This window comes from Numida meleagris, chromosome 27 (assembly GCF_002078875.1).
Source record: "Numida meleagris isolate 19003 breed g44 Domestic line chromosome 27, NumMel1.0, whole genome shotgun sequence".
NCBI classification, from domain to species: domain Eukaryota; kingdom Metazoa; phylum Chordata; class Aves; order Galliformes; family Numididae; genus Numida; species Numida meleagris.
The window spans coordinates 348,622-363,251 of NC_034435.1; the positions used below are offsets into that span (position 1 = coordinate 348,622).

Genomic DNA, 14,630 nt, shown 5'->3' on the forward strand with positions numbered 1-14,630 from the left:
CCAGAGCCTCTCTGCCTCCCTCCGGCTCTACTGCTGGGAGGGCTCAGGCAAGGAGGTTCACACCGAAGCCAAGAAAACACAGGTTTTTCATCACAAAACTCAAGGATTCCAAATGAACCCAGACTTTCTGCAGGTTGATTCCCGCAATAACTGTGGGATGCTGATGCCAGAAATGTCTGCATCTCACTGCTGTTCTCATAGATGGACTCACACTGTTGTTCTGGACCTCTGCATATGAAATCAGTGGACAACAGGTCTGCACCACTTTCCTCTCAGGAGTAGGGACACTGGTTTGCTAAAGCAGCAATATTACTTCTGAGCTCAGCACAGAGATCCCTGAATCTCTCTCTCACTGGTGTCTCATTCCAGAGACCCTCATGTCAGCCTGCCTGCCAGACCTGTGGCAGATGTAGGATGTCCCAGTTAGGAGCCCTGGCTCAGCAGCAGCGCATCCTGCACTGGGGTCAACACAGAGCAGCCAAAGGCACTTAGCTCCTGTCTGATATTTCCTTGTATTTGGAGTTTACCATTTACCCAAGGGGAGAACCCTTTTCCAAAGTCAGCATTCACTGCTGGAGAGTTTTGCTGTAAGTCACGCTACTTTTTATCCTCAGTCCCATGAATGCATCCATTTCCCTCTGGGAAGAGGGAATTCAGGTTCATCTCCGCACCAGGCAGTGATGTGGTGCCCACTGCTCTGCACTGCATGCAGGGTCAGACCAACACTGTGCTGCTTTTGGCTGTGACTCTTGTGTCCCATCAGCTCCCTTCCTTCAGCATTGTGCTACAAGAGAGAGCCCTCACCTTTCTCCTAATAGCAAAGTCCAGCTCACACATCAGAGGAGAAGCAGAGCAGGAGCCAGTGGGACACTGCTTTCAGTACAGTCATGCTAGAGGCAGGGAACATAAAGAGGACAACCTGGGCAGCCTCCATCCTCCCCGGTTTGCTGTTCTGCTCTCCTTATTCCTCTAACTGATATCATTCTACTGAAGGGCCAGGTAATCCTTTTCTATTGTCCTTATTATGATGTACAGTACAACAACAGAAAAGTTCTGTGCTTATCCCCTGTCACAGGTACATCTACGAGGGTTGCTTCAAAAGTAATGCCTCCTGTTTTATGATGCTGACACATAGCATAAGAGGCAGATGTTGGTGGCATGGCGGTAGAGGTTGAACCTTCCCAGCAATATCCCATTACATTTTGTTGCCGTGTGACAGATGGCAGCAGAGGGGCAGCCTGATAGGATGGGTCTGATGTGGGAGTGCAGATGAAGCAAAGGGGGTGGCACTGAATTCCTCCATGAGGAACAAATGGCACCCATTTAAATTCACTGACACTGAATGTTCATGGAGACCAACCAGTAGATGTGAGCACAGGGAGGCGGTGTGTGGTGCATTTCAGCAGTGGTGGCAGTGAACGTGGGTCCCCTCCACTGGTGCAGATTTGTACAAGTGCAGCACACAGCTCTTGTTCATTGCTGGTAAAAATGAGCTGCTAACAGTGGTGACTATGTTGAAAAAGAGTGTTTTGTAGCCTAGAGTTTGCTCTGTCAAATAGTGTTATTGTGCTCTTTGTATCTATTGTAGTTTCCATGGAGATAATTAGGAGGCATTACTTTCAGTATGACCTATGTACCTCAGTGACACAGTACCCATACCCAGGCAAAGTGGCCCCACTGCCCTCTGCCAATAGTGAAGCAGAGGAAGTCTTCTCTAGGTGGTGGGAGAAGAAGGTCTGAGGCAAGCGCCCATATCCAGAACGTAGATCGGCATCACTGGATTCCACTGGGGAAAAACCAGAAGGCTGCTCTGAGCAGAGAGTGGGAATAATGTAGGGAAAAGGAGAGGAGAGACAGAGGACATTACAACACGAAAGACCTTGAAACAGGAGAGGAAAAGTTGGCCTGCATTTGTTCACCTTTCCGGGCCTTAATCCCTTCGTTAACACAAGTGCCTGATGATACAATTAAAGACGAGCTCTCCCAAATCTGCAATGCAGACAGTCTGCACCAACAAATGCTCCAGTTAAATAACCTCTGTGTTCAGAGGTATCTTCCAGGCTTAGGAGCATTTTCCACGTGATGCAGCTCTGTAGGTGCGGCCCAGGGCCAGCAGCCCCCCACGCTCTGTAGAGGAGCCCTCTGCAATGAGGGACAGGAGCAGGTTGGCTGAGCCACAGCAGAGCTGGAGCTCATCACACACAACCAGCAGGAGCCAAGGTGGTGGGAGTGAGTGCAGAAGGTACAACAGACACCAGGAGAGGGAGCATGTGGTACAAAATGAGCCAGGACAAATAAACAAGGAGATAAGGGCAAGGCTGATAAGAGACTGAGCGCTGGTGTTGGCGGGGGTTGCAAGCAATAGCTTTCCTGTGACTTGGCCTCTGCACACCTGCCTGGATGGCCTGCAGGCCTCCCTGTTCTTTTGGATCATCATCTCTCCAGGTGGACCGCCTCATCTGTGCCCGTATCCTGCCCTTTCTCCAGCAGGATCTTGTACTGTGTGCAGCTATGTCTCTAGACGCCACGGCAATGTAAACACTGAAAAACAGCACAGCTTTGCAAAAGAAAATGGGTCTTTGGGGCAGCCCCATCTGTCCTCAAGATCTGGCAACCCTGCAAGATCCAGAACATCTTGCTGCCCAGCTTACTCCAGCCCGAAATGGATGTCCTCACATCCTGCCTTTGTACCTTCCCACAGCCCCTGTCCCTTCCAGGAGATGGGTTCTGTCCATGTGTCCGTGTTGTCCGTGCACCATGTGTTAGCAAGCATGACTCCAAGGAACTTGGGCAACAGTCTGCCTTGGCTGAGGGCCAGCTGTGCCAACTAATCTGTCCTTTCCACACTTTGTACAAAAAACCTGTGATCTCTGCCCCTGCCTGCATGCAAGCCCCACACCCACCTCCCCTGCTGAGCAGATCAATGGGCACATGAGGCTGATCCCATTTACGTGGGCAGGAGCTAGGAGCAATGTGCTGCTGGATGCTCTCAGAGCCCAGGCAGCACCAAGATCGTGGTTTTATGGTGGTTCTGTCTCCATCCCATTGCATGTGCAAAGAGCAGCCTGAACAAGAACCAGGCTTGTCAGATGCATCCCAGCAGGCTGCAGCAAAACAGGCAAAGCCTCTCCTTGCAAGGCAGTGAAGAGAACTGTGGGCCTCGCAGTGATTTTTCACTTTAATTGCATAAGAACTGCCAGAATTGGCAGCACACCAACATCTCACATCCTGCAAGCAGAGCCTTCATCCCATATCCACTATTCCTGGGTCATACAGGAGCGTCTGTGACACGGTGAAAATTTGGACAACAGGGAGCAGGAAAGCACAACAAAGTCACATCTGTGCATGCTGCTGAAGCAGTCTGACCATGCACATATGTGCTGCCACAAATGCATATGCATTTCTCTAGAGGTATGCAGATCTGCCTGCACGCTCTGCCTGTCTGCCCACATGTGCACTCAAGAACAACAAATGGCTCTACTCCTCCCTGGAGGCTGAGTGGTTATCCATTTATCATCGCTGTTCTTGGCCTATCACTTTCTAGTTTATTATCCCCTTGGATTTATTTCTTTCTTTCATTCAGTGCACTGGAGAACCGGTATGCTTAGAGCATCAGCAGTTAGGGATGCTTGCAGAGCCATGCTGCCAGAGCAGTGGGCCTGGGTTGCTGCTGCCTGGAGCATACAGCTGAGGCAGGAGAGCTGCATGATGGAGACATTACAGCCCTGCCCGGCCACATACCTCGTGGCACAAGAACAGGGATGAAGGCTGTTTTGGAGGCAGTTAGATGACATGGAGAAGAGGACTGTGAGTAATGTAGGGGAGAAATACCTCTGGCCAACCTTGGTTCAGAACTAGCCCTGAGGGAACCACTGCTTGCAAGGGACTTGGAAGCTCTGAGCAGAAATAGAGGCAGTTTGTTTGAGCTGACAAACTAAAGCTGCTATCGCTGCAGATCTTGGGAGATCAAGCAAGTGGGTCCCGTGGGATCTACAGGAGAGGGAAATAAGGCCGCATGAGGTGTGCTATGGCAGTACGCCCTGCTTCTCTGCAGATCCCCAGAGATGTACTTACTTCTGCGGCTCTGCGCTCTGTCCCCACTCTTCCAAGGGCAGCAGCATCTGCTGGAGGGAAAGGATACACCTAAGAAATCCAATAGTTTCTCGTGGGAAGTGAAAAGTCACAGAGCAGCGAAAAGGAATTGCCTGGAGGAGAGCTTGGCTGTGCAAACCACACAGTGCCAAGGTGTACCTCCCTGCTGCCATGCAGTGGAGCAGCTCCCACAGAGAGCTCTGAGCCCACTGCTGAGAGTGCTGCTCACTGCAGGAGATTGGATGGCATTTAAAGGTCTCTTCCAACTCAAACTATTCTATGATTCTGTGACTAGTCTGGGAGGATCTTATATGAAGTCACCTGGATCCTCCTCTGCTCCAGTAGCACAAGAAACCAGGGCAACCACGGGGACAGGCTGGGGTAACACAGCCCTTCATGGCAGTTGCAGGACTGTGAAGCAGGAGGAGAGGGCTGCCTTAGCCCAAACATCTGGCACACACAGCAGTCGTCCTGCTGTTTCCAGTAGCTCCCAGGACTATGAAGGTAATGCTTTAGTATCAGCCCCTGATTCTAATTTATTACAAAGTTACTGTATCATTACTATTATTACTATAAAAGTGGGGGTCATGGCTAGGTCATGCATGATCCAGCGTCTTGGATCGCTTCTGTAGGCAAAAAGATTTTTAAGCTCATCCCAGGATTTTGCGAGCTATGCTCGTTACGCTTGATCCCTGGCACTTGGCCACATTGCAACCCTCATTTCCCTCATTACTCACACTCTTTCCTTGCCCATGGGGTCTCTCTGGAAGCTGGGATGGGAAATGAGGCCAATCTGATGCAGTACTTTCCTTCCAGCCTCACAGGTGTCAGCTGCGAGACTCAGAGAGCCTGGTTTCGCAGCACAGCTGGGAGAGGGAAGCTGCAGCCCTCCCTACACCACAAGGGCAGAGCAAGCTTGGAGAAAAGCTCCCTGCAGCTGAGCCAAGGGCCTGCCCACTCCAGAAGGTCCAGCAGTCAGGAGCATCTTTCCTCCGTGGATCCATCCCTCTCACCTGAAGCCTGTGGAACTCAACTGAGCTGCATAGTCTGAGGCTCAGGCCTGAGTTTAGGAACTGGAGTTTCATTCACCTTTCTCCTACACTCAGGTGGCTTTGCATGGCACCCTCCAATATGCATATAGGGTCCTGGCCAGAAACTGCCACTGACAGCTCCATCCTCTGCTACTAGGCTCATGTGCAGCTGTAAAGCAGAGCACAAGGGCTGCATACAGACCTGTGTGCTGTACTGACGTGTGAGCTCTGCCCATGAGAGCACCGGGTGCCAAATTTGGGGACAGAGCAGCAGACAGACACAACAGTTTGGGATTTGGAAGTACTGGTGAGCACAGCTCCCACGCAAGCTCTGGTGTGAGTAGCAAGCAAGGATTCCGAGTGCCACACATTTTGGTTTGGTGCTCTTAGACTGAATGCAAGTGTTAAACAGACCCTGGAGCCAGTGACTGCACCCTTCCTGGGTGAGCTGCAGGACTGGCAACAGAAGCTGCTACTGCTGCTCAGAGCTGGTGCTATTTTCAACCTACAGAAAGACAACTGCAGCTGTACCTGGGACTGTGGGAGGCGGGTTCCTGTCCTGTTCCCTGGAGTGAGGCACTCACCCCAAGCATGGGCTGTGCTTGCAGGCTGCTACAGCCAACCTGAGATCGGCAGAGGAGTATAACTTCTCTGCATGTTATTTACCCTGTCCTCTTTCAGAGACAGCCACATGGAGCCCAGTACATCCCAGTGGGGCAGGTGGTGCAACCGACCTCCCAGTTTGGCAGCTGAGTTCCCAGCAGTATGGTAAGGAAGGTGCCACACGCCTGGCACAAGGCAGCCCAGGGAATGAGTGACTCCCTGTGTGCTCAGATACCCCCTGCCTGGGCCCATTCACCACAAACCACAAGGAAGAGCTCCCCCAGGCAAAGAGCTCTGACTACAGGGAACCACACGTCACCGAACACATCCTGACAAGAAGTGATGCTGATATCCATGTGAGGCTGCCAGATCTTGCCCATTCCCCAGGTAGCAATGACAGGTCACAAGTCCATGTCCATTTGAGACAGCTAGCAAATGGCTAGTGCTGCCAGGTGTCAGCCAAGACCCATAAAAAGCCCATGGGGAAAAGAGCCAGGAGCTATGGCAGCACTATTTTAGTGATCTAGCTAACCCAGAGCCAGTCACTCCAGTCTAAAACTAGCTTGTGCCTCCCCAGCTAGTGCTTTGACTAGATGCTGCTCCAGCATCTCACTGAGAAGCCTGAATGTGAGGACATCAGCACTGTGCACATCCAGAAGGAGCATGACGGGAGTCCTGGCATCTCCATCCTGGAGATCCACAGATCCCATTGCTTATGTCCATCCCCATGCAAAACCTGCACAAAGGCATGCAGAGTAGTGTTGCTGCAGGACAGAATGATTAGCAGATGAGCCTGAGCAAGCAGACAGTCCAGACACAGCCCTCAGCCCACCTCCTGGACCCTGTGGGAACAAAGAGAGGGTGTCCCACCTGCCAGGGTGGACAAGAACAGAACTGTGGAGCCCAGGCTGCAGGATTGGGACATGGAGGATAGGCAGGTCCTGGAGAAGGGGTGCTCTGCCTGCTGACCCTCCCGTACTTCCAGAAGAGAGCCTAGGTTAACAGCCCTGGTTGGCAGTGCAAATTCAGTATTTGTTTTACCACAGGAAGGCATTTCTCTGCTGATGCCCACACAAAAGCCCAGGGAGAGAAGCTGAGGGCACAATGTAACCAAAGGGAGGAAATGCCTCAAGGCAGCTAAAAGGCAGTACTGGAGGGAAGCAGATAGACTGGATTGAGTGATGCAGTCCTGTGATGATCCTGGCTGAGTTAGCATGTGTCAGGGCTGGTTTTGAGGGGTTGCAGGGCTCAATGAATAACCCTAGCAGCCAGTCCCAGCAGTGTGATATCCATGGCCCTGTACAGAAATGGGGCTGGACATCCCAGGTCAGGGCTGCCGTAAGCCTTGCCCCCACAGGGCACACTGCTTCAGGGAAGGGCCGAAGAGCATGTGGTGCCCCAAATCTGGAGCCTCACCAGCATTTTACCACCTTCCATTCCAAGAAGTCCTTGGTACCTCTGTGCTGTGCCCGCTGCAGCACCATGCAATCAGTCCATACATCATGCACGCTGCCCCAGACCACACCATCTTTGAAGAGAAGGCTGGAGATGACCATCTGCTCATCATCTTCACTGCGGCATGAATTCCTGCCCTTTTTTTAAGGCTTCCCTTTTTAGGCTACAGCAAGTTACACTGAACATACAGAGAATGGAACCTTGGATTGCAGCGACTGTGAGCCGCACTGCCCCTGAGACTCTGGGCTTCAGTGGGGCTAAGGGGACTCCTGGCACCAGTAACAGGCAGAACAAGGTCAGTATGCTGATGGCCACACACCCAGAGCTGTGTCATGCTGCCTTGTTGCCTCGGACGTTCAGAACCCCTGCAGCAAAGAATAGACAGAACTATTAATGCAGGCCTGGAGATAGCCAAGTTCATCGAAACACTCGTCATACCCAAAGGTGAAGAAGACTCTTCAGAGCCCTGACTCTGAAGACCCAGAGTAGACATAGCTTACCCTCAGAACCCACCTAGGGGTGCAGAAAAGTAGGTGAAGCTGCATCAAACTTATTTTACCCACATCATTACACACTATGCTGGAAAGCAAGACAGAACACACAGACCAACAGCATACCATCCCCAAAGCACCTGCAGCCTCCCAGAGATCACACATGGGTTGTGACACCTTTGGAATGTGGAACAAGAACAGACTTTGCTTTTGCTCTAGTCTGCTAGCTCAGAGGCATTCAGTGCTACAGAGCCTAAATAAGGCTGAAAGAATCCAGTAAATAATGCCCTGCCTATTTTAGAGCTCCCTGGAGTTATTTGTTCCTTTCCATGGACTCAAATGATTGGTCTCTTGTGGACACAATGCTTTCTGCTTAAACTCCTTCTGCTCTTAAACAGTCACATGAACTGGGTACAGCTTTAGTTACACCAAGGCCGTTCAAGGAACAGCTAAGTGTGCTTCCAAATACAATGGTTTAATGATCAAAATCCTTCCCAAACAAGGTTCTGCATTGGGGTCAGGAACATAGAGACCCTGTAGGACAGGAAGGGAAAGAGCTGGCAAATAAGGACCTGACAGGCCATTGATATCCATGGCTACACAGATGTTAATGGACAACTGGAATGTATTGTGCTCTGCCTTGGGGTGGCTGAAGGGCAAGTCCAGAGCTTATGGGTAAGAATTAAAGGGCAGGCTAACAGGTGTTATAGGTGTACAGGCCACTTGATTAAGATAAGGAAGTTGAGGCATTCTACAGTCAGCTGGAAGTAGCCTCATGATCACAGGCCCTGGTTCTCATGTGGGACTTCAACTACCTGGTATCTGCTGGAAAGATTTCACAGCCAGGCACCAACTGCAGAGGTCTGATAACTGTTTGACACAGGAGGCGTGCTGCTGGACATTGTGCTAACAAATAAGGAAGGAGTGTTTGGAGTGAAAGTTGGGGGTAGCCTTGGCTGCAGTGAACATGAGATGGTAGAGTTCAGGGCCTTGCAGGGAGAATGCAAAGCTACAAGTACAGGAGACTTGGACTTCAGGAGAGCAAACTTTGGCCTGCTTGGAGGAATCTCATGGGATCAGGTCCTAAAAGGAAGAGAAATCAAGCATCTCATCTTCTGGACTCAGAGTCATTTGTATTAGTAAGAACTCTAGTAAAGGAGACAAGAGACCTGCATGACTGAGGAAGGAGATCATGCTTGTTGGTATGACTAGCCTTGTCTTTTGGGAACATATTGAAGGGGAAAGATATAGCAATTAGCATACCTTCCCAGACTGCAGGAAGGGAGATTAGCCCTACTGTTTTCTGACCAAATATGTGTGAGTGAGGGAGGTGGGGCTGAGATCTCAAGGCAACTGCAGACCTCATTCCAAACAGGTAGGCATAGTTTTGCAGTATGTACCCAAATGCATATAAAGGATGTACCTTTGTTCCACCATGGTGCACATTAGGTGGAAATATCTCCTGTGTATACGATGCTGTAATAACAGTAATGCCCGCTACATTCATACTACATTGGTGTTAAGGAGTTTTAGTTGGGCTGGGATTTGCTCAGCAACAATGAGAAATCTTAGAAGAAAGAAGTGTACAGAATGTGGAAAAGGGGACAGGCCACTTGGGAGGAATGGGTTGTCATCAGAGTATGCAGGGATGTGATGAGAAAGGCTAAGGCCCATTTGGAATTTAATCTGGCAAGGGGTGTAAAGGACAACAAGAAGGGCTTCTTCAAATATATCAGGAGCAAAAGGAAGACTAGTAAAAATGTTGTCCTGCTACTGAATGGGGCAGGAGCCCTGGTGAGGAGGCAGAGTTACTGAGTGCCTTCTTTGCTTCATCCTTCACTTCTGAGACCAGCCCACTGGAACTCTGGACCCTGGAGACCATGGAGGAAGTCCTGAAAAAGGAAAACTTTCCCTTGGTGAAAGAGACTTGGATTAGAAATCATTTGGGCAAACTTAACTCCCACGGGTCCATGGGCCCCTATGGGATGCACCCATGAGCGCTGAGGGAACTGGTGGATGTTATTGCCATCATCTTTCAGAGGCCATGGAGGACAGGAGTGGTGCCTGAGGACTGAAACTTCATCACACTCACCTTCAAAGAGAGCAAAAAGGAGGACCCAGGAAACTGTGGGCTTGTCAGCCTCACCTCCATCCCAGGAAAGGTGATGGAGCAGCTCATCCTGCAGGCCATCTCTAAGCATGTGGAGGACAAGAAGTTGATCGGGGCAGTCAATGTGGTTTCACCAAGAGGAAATCACACCTAACCAATCTGGTAGCCTTCTATGACAGAATGACTGACTGGATCGATGAGGGGAGAGCAGTGGATGTTGTCTATCTGGAGTTCAGCAAAGCTGTTGATGCAGTCTCCCATAAATCCTCACATGTAAGCTCAGAAAATGTGGGATAGATGAGTGGGAGTGAGGTGGATTGAGGACAGGCTGACATCATAAAATAGGAGGCATTACTTTTGGAGCAGCCCTGTTTTTATATATATATATATATATATAACATGGTTAATAGTTTTAATTAAAAAAATAGCAAGAATGACAAAAACATAATACTGGTGGGATATATAACCTCATTTTTGTGAAACTAACGCATCAGTGTGGTTCAGTGGCAGCGGCTGCAGTTCTCAGTGAGCTCTGAAGGTGGTTGTCACATTTTTGATGACATTTTACTCTTCCTGTGCTTCATCCTTGACAGCAGTTGTTCACAGATGTACATACTGCCAGAAAGCGATGGCACAAACACAGTGTGACTGTGAAGGGAGGGATATTTCTCTGATAAGAGAGGGCTTTATAGAGGTCTAGCGAAGAGATATGGTCAAATTTTCCTTTGACTTGAATGTCTGTTTGCAACTCCATGCATTCCATTTGACAGCTCACAAGTAATGGATCTATGCTGGCTGAAAATGGAGTTGCAAATATACCAAAAATTTGATGACTTTTTTTCGGCACTCTTGAAACCTCTTCTCCTCCCCACACAATAAAATCTGCCAACCTGTGCTGGAGGGCAGCCCCCCACCTCGGGATGCTCAAGGTGCATGCAGTAATCTTCTAGACAGACCTCGGAGAAGGCAGATCAGTCATTAACATGATCACCAGTGCAACAGTTTGGGAGCAAGCATCACACTTTGCACCTTGGGTTGCTTGCTGGCCAAAGGTGAGTGGCAGCTTCATTGACACTAGTCAAGCACAGCATCAGTAAAGGATGTGAGTCCCCATGTCCAGGTCGCAAACACCATTCTGCAGCATTTGACACACATCTGTTGGCAGTCAGACCTGGGCACTATTACCAGGAGAGGATCCCTTTTGGAGGAGAGAGAGGCACGTGTGACATCTGCAAGAGTGCCCTCAGAATCTGGCTCTGCTGCACTGTGGAGCATGAAGATACATGGGCACTGCAGCATTACACAGCAGGACCCTGCCCAGTGTAGCAGCATCAAAAAGGACTTTCTGAACTGCCCGCACAGAAGCGCTGGGGAAACGCCCTTCCATCAAGGCCAGCCTGGCCTACAGATGTGTTCTGGGTTGGGGCTGCACCAGAGCTTCAAGTCAGCAGCACCACTGGAGGATCCTCACCAGCTTTGAGCTCAGACTGTATGGTTACAGTGAGTGCTGTGGTGGGTGTTAAAGTCTGCTTCAGGAATGGCCGCTGTCCCTTCCTATGTGAATGGAAAAGGTGCAATCTCAGCTCTGCAGCCCTGCTGGCTGGGTGCTTGCTGCAGCAAAAGCACAAGGCTTGCATGTCTGAGCCAGCGAGGACCCAGACTGGCTACCCAGAGAAATGGAGACGTGCAGGCACGGGCTGCCCATGATCCCCAGTGGAAAGTGTACCCGTGGGGGTAGGTGAGGAATGTGAGGTGCTGCTCGCCTACCTTCTGCCTGCAGAATGCTGCTGGAGAAGAGGGGTAGAGCACACAGGGTTGTAGGGAGAACAGCAAACTCATGGGGAAGCGTGGTCCACGCAGATCCTGACTCCTGCCCCAAGATTTGGTCTGCTTATCTCAACAGTGCGGTTGAAAGGTCTCAGGGCAATGCTGAGCAGCAGGTCTGGGACACGAGATGGTCCACAGGCTTGAGACCCACAAGCAGAGCTCTGCTGAGATCAGGCCCAGGGCTGGGGACCTCAGGGATGCTGACCCCTGGAGATGTGACTATTTCACACCCAGGTTACAAGTCATGCTTCAGGTCACCGCAGCTCTGTCCTGGCAGACAGTGAGTCCATGTGCTGCTGCCACAGCCTCTCAGCAGCCTCCCCTGCCCCCTGCTCCTCCTGCCCCATTACCTGGCCCTGTGCCATGGTGCAGCCAGCCCCATGCCACCTTCCACCCACCTGGCAGCCTTCTTCATTTGTCTTGATGTCTTTAATCCTTCTGTTAAGTGGTGCAGATCTGCACTGAGAGCAGGAAAGCAGCAGCATAATAGCCATTAAGTTCCCCTTCAGAATATTAGATTCTGATTTTACTTTGTGGGCAATATTTGCAGTAAAATCAGAGCAACTCCCAGGCGCCTGACAGCCCAGCAGTGTTTTCTCCATAGGAACTGCTGTTATGAAAACATACCGGCTCGGGATCTACTGACATTTCACAGTATGGGACAGTTCATAGCCAGGAGCCAGAGGATGCCACCAGCTTCTGTCACCCATGTCAGCTTCCGTGAGGAAACCACAAAGCCAACAAAACAGGCCTGCTGCTGCAGCCCTCAGGCCTTGCAGCATACACCCACAGCTCACTGTTGCTCCAGCCCCATCCTCTCCATGGTCACCAAGGAGTGCTGGTCACTGATGTCACTCCACCCCCAGTGAGGAGTAGGAGAGCTGCCCCAGCCAGGCTGCAGACAGCACAGTGAATTTTACCAAGCTCTAGGAAAAAGAGCACATTTCTCTGTCAGCAGCGAGGAAGGCAGCAATGCCTTGCTCTGTCAGTGCTGCCTTCAACAGGTGGATGGCACATTGCTGGGAGCAGCTGGCCTCTCCCAGCACGGGGAGCAGGTTGGCAGGCAAACAGTGCAGTGGGGGTTCCGCATCCGTGGAGCGGTGCCGAGTCCTTTCCAGGGGGAGCGGCACGCTGCCATTGTACCCACGCCATTCTTACATTCTGCAGAGTTAATGCACGGTGTCCCTTTCCCTCCTGGAAGCAGAGCCATGGGAAGTGCTCCTGAGCACATGTCCCACAGAAGCTCACTGAGAGTTCCCTGGGCTTCAGGGAAGAGCACAGGCTTGCCTGAAGATTTGGGTATTGAGTGCCAGCAAGGACCAAGCCGGTGCTGGATTCCTAAAAGCACACCACACAGAGCCTGCTGCCACCCAACCCACCTGCCCAGACAACCTGGTGGCAGCCAGAGCTGCACGCACCTTTCCTGCCATCCTCTCCACCTGCCCTACATCAGCACAGCGAGAACCACACATGAAGCAAAGCAGGAGGATGTTTGCAACTCTGCCATCTCCCAGCCGCAAAACCAGGGCTGGCACGCTCTGAGTGATATCATCAGCAAGGAACGCTACCATTCTGCCTGCTCTGCCTAGCTGCAAGCCGAGCGCTCCAGGGACAAATTCCCGCTGCATGCAGTGATTCTGCTCAGCTCAAGATCTGTGCCCCAAACTGACCAAGATCCATCAGGCCAAAGCAAGCAGAGGGCAGGCTTTGTGCCTTGTTGCAGCACCGCTGCCTGAGCTTGGGGTGCTGAGGCATTTGCAGTGCATCGAGTGAGACTTGTCCAGCAGACAGAACTGGAGTCATACTTCCCCCTCTGCTGCAGACGAGTCGACCCTGCCATCCTAAGGATTTTAATTCCTTTACTTTGGGGCTGATTTATGGCAAATTGCAATAGCTGGGAGAAAGCAGAAGAGAGATGGTAATGTCGAGGATGTAAAGCTGGGAGTCCTATAGACATTGTCAAATGCCTACCTGTCACTGCCAACAACAGATTTTACCATTATATTTAACAAAAGGCTCTGCACCAAAAACTGCTTGCACCAAGCCAAGTCTCTCCACTGTCTTCCCGGGGTTTGGGAAAGCTGGATCTCCTCTGCCATGGGCAGGGCTCGCTGGCACTCCCAGCATCGCATGGAGACTTCCCGCAGCTCCAACTCTTCCTATGGGGACTGAGATTTAAATTTCACCAGCTCCTTCCTGCCATGGGCTGGCTTTGCTCTTTGGCTCCTTCCTTTATCCCAAGGCTCAGTGCGGTTCTCCCCTGCTTCCGAACAGACCCACAGCTCCGGAAGGCAGAAATCAACTTAATTTAATTCAAAGTTTCTCTGATTCACACCAGCACTCCAGATCCGGAGGGTGGGTATTCTCTGAAGACCTTCAGCGCAGAGGGTTCTTTTGCAGACACCCCACTGCATCCTGCTGCAAGAACTCCACAACCAGCAGTTTTGCAGCAGCCACAGAAATTCCCTATTTTTAACTTCTCCCCCAAGGAAAAAGTAAGATTCCCCCCAGCTCGATGTTCTGACGTAGCGGTGGTATTTCTTCCCAGCCCCCTTTGGAGCTCCGGACCGTCAGATCCCGGGAGCGCTGCCTCTCAGGAGACGCCCCAGCGCTCCGCAGGACGCACCGCGGGCGATGCAGCTGCACCGGGCGGAGCGGCTCGGGACGGGGACCGGGGCGGGGGGGGCGGCGGGGCGGGGGGCTCTCCCTACGCGTCGCAGCCTCCCGCGGGCGGTGCCCGGCGCATCCCAGCCGGGTGAGCATCTCGGGTTTCGGTTCCACAGCGATCAAACTTTCCCGGGAGCAGCCCCTACACCTTCCCAGTGCGGCGCCCGCTGTGCTTCCCCCCCCGCCCCGCACCCGGCTCACCTGCGCTCCGGGCGGCAGGAGAGGGCCGCGCCCGCCCCGCGGCTCTCCGAGCCCATCCGGACCGGCCCCGTTCCGCAGCCTTCCCGGCTGATGGAGCGCAGCAGAACCGCCGCCGGCGCTTGCGGGGCCGGGGTTTGAATTCGTCCAACCCGC

General features: G+C 51.8%; 1 protein-coding gene across 6 annotated transcripts in view; it reads right to left on the bottom strand.

Moving 5' to 3' along the window:
* The window catches only part of CTXN1 (cortexin 1), a 53,638-nt gene extending 39,014 nt beyond the window's left edge, over positions 1-14,624 (bottom strand). For 4 of the 6 annotated variants that reach the window (XM_021378311.1, XM_021378322.1, XM_021378320.1 and 1 more), the window contains exons 1-2: positions 14,478-14,624; positions 4,075-4,121 (exon numbers count right to left, since the gene is read on the bottom strand). The gene's annotated coding sequence lies outside the window, so the exon portion shown is untranslated. The remainder of the gene's footprint in view (positions 1-4,074; positions 4,122-14,477) is intronic. The other 2 variants (XM_021378319.1, XM_021378310.1) reach the window with 1 other exon arrangement.